Source organism: Vigna radiata, chromosome 9, assembly GCF_000741045.1.
Source record: "Vigna radiata var. radiata cultivar VC1973A chromosome 9, Vradiata_ver6, whole genome shotgun sequence".
Lineage (NCBI taxonomy): Eukaryota > Viridiplantae > Streptophyta > Magnoliopsida > Fabales > Fabaceae > Vigna > Vigna radiata.
Window position 1 is genome coordinate 1,718,627 of NC_028359.1, and position 5,812 is coordinate 1,724,438.

The 5,812-nt window shown below is 30.5% G+C and overlaps 1 pseudogene; it reads right to left on the reverse strand.

The window, feature by feature from the left end:
• The window catches only part of LOC106772879, a 5,939-nt pseudogene extending 4,401 nt beyond the window's left edge, over positions 1 to 1,538 (reverse strand).
• Positions 1,539 to 5,812: the final 4,274 nt, after the last annotated feature.

Here is a 5,812-nt window from a genome sequence, read left to right on the forward strand (position 1 = left end):
AATTCTCCCATGCGATACGCATCAACAGCAATGTAATTCACAATTTCACCTGTTGAGTGTCGTGTCCTTGCTGAGTTTGAAAGCTTTAGTTGTTTTTCATACACTGCAACCATCAGAGCTGATCTCATTTTCAACCCCGACCTCCTGGTACAAAAAAACCAGTGTCTCTGNGACACAGAATCAACCACTTTGGAGAGAATAAGAAAACCCACTATGGTAAGACCTTCTCTGAGATCTGTCTCCCCGGAATCCCTACTATTCGAAAAGTTGACAAAAGCATAGAGTATTAAAGGAGAAACAGTCACAGCAATGGTTCTGAGCAATGCATAAACAGATATTAATATGTTCTCTTTTAAGTGAGTTCTAACAATGGACCAAAACACCAAGTTCTTGGTGTTGTTCTTGCTTCTCTCCCTCGCAAGGGATTGCCATGCATGCATGAAGTTTTTGTGGGATAAGTCTGCCTTATCTTCAGAAAGAAGGGAAGGGATGTCTTCAAGAGATAGTGGCCTTGAGTAACCCAAACTGAGTAAGGAGTTAACCCAAGAGAAAGTAAACTTGCTCAGAAAGGAAGCACGACCTAGTCCTGTTTCTTCTGTGTCAACTTCCCAAGCTAACAATGGTTCTGATAAACTTTTTAGCTCATTTTGATTGACAAAGAAACCAAGGTTTTGGAAGGCACAGAAGAGAAGAAGCGTGTGTAAGAGCCATAGTAGGACATCAAAAATTTCTATTGGATGCTTTGTAGATAGAATTTCTATTTGGAGAGCCGAAACTAGTGCAAAGGAACATGCCCACCAGACAGAGTTTAGAATTTTGATCCATTTGTGTCCCTGAACATGCAAAGAAACTGCCAAAGAAGTCCAAACAAAACCTCGTACAATGCATGCTAACCAGTTGAGGTGGTTAGCCATGGAGTTTGCAGTTTTGGCTATGAGACTCCACAGAGCAATACTGTAAAACACAACGCTAGTGATAGCACAACAGATAGAGACAAAAAGGAAAAACCTGCTTTTGGTATGACTTCCATTTATAAAATTTCTTCTGATTAAACTGACAATGGTGGGAGCGTAGAAGACACATACGAAAATTAGATTTATAGTGTCTATTATGCTCCTTTGTGAACAGAAAGAAGTGAAGTCAAAATTCTTCAGACAAATCCTTGAGAAATCATCAGCGTATCCATTAAAAATCTCCATCATCATCAAAGAATGATCAACACTTTTAGACTCAGCAATAGGAAACCTTAGAAGAAGCTCTTCATGCAAATGAACATGGTCATAGAACTAGACAAAAGACATCATTTGCAGGAAAAGGAAGCTTCCAGAATCTCCTTCAAAGAACTTAGTGTTGTTGTGTGGCATGAATGGGGCAGAGAAGAAAGAAATTTTGGATACATATACTGAAAAGGGAATAATTGACATTATCAGTGTGCCCCACCTTCTTGTATAAACCCTTGCAAAGAGAAACACATTCACGTTTGATTTGAGTGGTTGGAGCATGGCAAACATTGCACTTAAAAAATGTTGAAGATCGGATTTGAGTGGTAGAGATTTTTATCTTTTTGGAGAAGACACTTCAATTATAATATATGCCTGAAGTGTTAAGGTCAGAAGGATTGCATAATATAACGTGTTCAACAGGTTAGAAACAGACAAAGTAAACTTTAGTAACATGAATTGATTTTAATATTTTGATTTAATAATTGAATAATTATGTAATTTTTTATACAATTTAAAGATTAAGGAACCCTTGCTTTGATTTGTCAGTAATATCAAAATCTTTTACGCAACCATGTCATGTTATTATGATATAATAAAAAGATCACGTTGAAATACAGGTCAAATTATTATGTTTTAGTGAGATTTCGTTTACACATGTAGATGATTGGCTAATAAAATTTAGAGAAAATCATTATTCAATCCAATAAAAAGGTTGAAGTAAAGTTTATATGGTTTTATAATTGATTATTAATACAATTGAATTACGTTACTCAATTCAGGCAATTTTTGAAATACTTTTATGAAAATTTGTAATTTTTAAACGCTGGAATGATTAAACCAATACATTATAAAGTTGGAGAAGAAATAAAAATAAAAAAACATTTTCATGCAAGATAGCTACATCATGTCATTGCTGTCATGTTTTGATTGTAATATGTCATTCCACCACTTCTCAAAATGATAAAATTTGTCAATTTATCTACTGAAGATTTTTTCAAAGAAAAATTCCACAAAAAAAAAATTCCATGCACAAAGTTACAAATTTTAATATTTATTATATGATCATGCATTTCCTCGTGAATGGAAATAGGTGAGACTAATAGTTGGAAAAGTATCTTTGAAAAAGGAATTTGTAGCTATATCTAGAAAGAATAATTATACAAGATAATGGTTATGGAAAAAAAAAATACTTTTACTTTCTAAGTGAAATGATGATAAATTATAGTTTCTGCAGGGGAATTAAAAATATATTATTTATTTGGATAATTTTATTTTGACAATAAATATACAATATTGTTGTTTAATTTAAATATATACAATATTGTTGTTGAAATTTTTTTTCAGAGTTAATGTAAAATAATTTGGAAATAAATAAATGATGGATCTTAATATGTATTATAAAAATTGTCTTAGCTCTAAAAACAAACAAAAATTAGTGAAAAGTTGATCAACTTTCTAATCAAAATCCAACTATTACATGACCCATTATTATACACTTTATTGTTAATGTTTATTATTTTCTTTTATTTAACTTATTTCTCTTTCGAAAGAACATGTTTATAAAATTTTCATTATTTTTAAGAAAGAAATGCAGTGTGTATGTTCTTGCATGAGAATGAAGTAAAAAAGATGATGACAAGGTCTCAGATAATAATTTAATAAAACTAACGGAATTAATTTTTTTATTAAAATTATAATATAATATTTTATCGTAAATAGTTTTCTTATGGTATGCTAATGGAAAATGTCTTTGATTTTTAATGTTGTATATCTTTTTTAAGATAAATAGTTAATTTAATAAAATAAATATTGAAATAATTCATTATTATAATAACATAAATAAAATTTAACTTTATTAATTTTATTTAAATTCTAATTTAATTATATTCATTATTAATAAACTTAAAAAATAAAATAAATATATTAATTTTTTATTAATAAATATATTATATCAAATGTAAATTTATAATATTTTAATTTTTAATCTTATAATTTTATACTTTTATAATATTTTAATTTTATAATTTTATAATATAATCATTTTATTATAAATTTTTGTAATTTCATAATTTTGTAATTTTATAATTCTTTGTCAATTTATCTAGGAAAAGAGAATGTTTTAAATAAAAATTCGATTGAAGCAATGTTCCAAATGCAAACTTACAATGTTTTACGATCATGCAAAATCTTCTGTGATTCTTGGAATATTGTAAACAAATGGTTTACTTTTTCCTTAGTGCAAGAAACTTGAAACTAAATCAACTTTGGCACAAGAATGGATTTGGAAGTTATTGCTACTTCAGTGAATAATTGCTACAACACACCATCAATTTATTTTCATGATATAAATTTAACATCACTCCATGCAATATCATGAAAACATCCAAACCCTTCCATACAGATACACAAAGTGTAGGAAGGACCACTGTCAAAGTTCCCACAACCTTCTAAAATCTCAATTACATAATTTTCTTTCCTTTATTTCTTCTCTTTTTCCTATCCATAAACGTATTGTAATTGTACAGTAAGATTTGTCTGTCTTTTTCTTAAAAGTTGCTGCAAACAAAGATTTTATGAGGAATTCTTGCTGTAGCTGGCCCAATATTAAGCTACCAGCTTAGAGAATGAAGAGTTGGTATCCATTAGTATAGAAGGCTCGTCATACACTACTGTAAAATTGACTTTTAACGTCATCCTTTAGACGTTAGTTAAGCAGGGGTTCGACATAAATTAATGATCGGTGACACTTTCGTAAATAAGTTTCCAATATAGACGTCAGTTATAGACATCAGGATCCTCATAACCGATGTCTATAAGCCCCTATATACGTCGGCTCCCCAAAATAGACGCCAAACTAAACGAAAAAGTTAATAAAAAATAATTTTTTATTTTATTTAGGCGTGTGCTACGGGGAACCGACTTCTAAAACCCTTTAAAGATATGTTATTGGAGAAACCGACATCTAAACTCTAAATCCAGAAATTAAAAAGTCATTTTTTGACTCCATTTAGATGTTTAATCTCATTAAATGTTATTTTATGGAAATAAAACTTTATGTGGTAAAGTTTGATATCAAAGTAGTTATGGATAGTTATTAAAAGTGGAATATGTTACTTACTTTATTTTATAATAAGTGGTAATGTACCTAGGTTTCAGAAAATTATATCACATGTCATATTAAATAATATGATTTTTAGTTTAAAAGTTATAAATAATTTGGGGTTATTAAATAATGGGAGTAGTAAAAGAAATGTATTATGTATAGTGATGTGATCATCAGCTCTGGTGCATTAAGTTTTTGGGAAGTTATAAATGTTTGCATAGTGTATGGCACTTGATGAGTACAATTTTCAGGGACGAAAATATTTAAGGTTGTATGCATATGAGAGATTAAAGATGTGGCTAAATTGATAATTTTGTGGGTTGATGCTTGTATACTTGCATGAATTTTTCACATGATCGAGTTGCATGGTATTGGTTTTTAGTTCAGTACAAGTATTGTTTATTTTTTTTTATATGATTTTGGCTATGATAAAATACTATGGGTTTGGCACAAATGTATGATTAGGGTGATTAAAAACGTATGCTAATAATATTCGAGTAGTATCACAAATACTGATATATTTGAAACATGTACTCTCACAATATCGGTATAAAAATCGAGGTAGTACATATTTCCTCCTACAAGAGAGTAGAAAGGTAGGTCTCTTCGTCTATAAGAGACAGTAGAAGAGACAAGGTTCGAGTATCACTCTTTCCTCTTTCGAGGGGGTAGAAAGGGTAGGATGTCTCGCTATAGGTTTTCAGTCGAGCTGAGTATAGTGTTGTTGTGAAATGGGAGAGTTTTTACTCATAAGTCTTGAGGAGCAAAGGAGGATAGATTTGAAGCTACGGTGAAGGATGACTCGAACTGTCCGGTTTTAGTGAAAATGTTTCATCTGGTAGAGTACAAAAGGACAACGTGTGTCTTCTTGGATTTATTTGGTTATGGTATACTTGATTAGAGGTGCATGTTAGCAATATTACTTTGTTGACTAACAATTGATGTGTTGATGTTTTATTAGATGTTGAATATGATAGCTTACCCTTATTGTTTCTGTGTGTGAATGCGATGATCGTGTAACTCGTGTTGTTATACGGGAGCAGATGTTAATACAATGGTCTAGTTGATGTTTAGAGCGGCAAGAAATCGGAGAGAAACTGGGAAGGATTTCTTTTTTTACCTTCAAATAATTTCAGTTAATTTGATTTATTTGTTTTTGGAAGTTGACTTAAAAGTTACAAGTTTGTAATAAAATTCTTTTTAGTTGGATTTTAAAGGATTGTTATTTAATTCCTCAATAAAAAAAAACACAATTTGACTCGTGACATTCTAAAATGGGATGTTACATTTTTGGTATTAGAGTCTGGCCTCTTCTAGTACGGTATGATTCAAGGACGAACCATGGGAGGGGCACATGGAAGAATCAAACATACACCGGAATGAGAGGGATCTAGAGACTGTATACGTAAGGGACTATACAGTTGAAGAATGACTTAAAAGAATTGATTTGGCAACTTATATCAACAAATGCATTTGTTTTTCGATA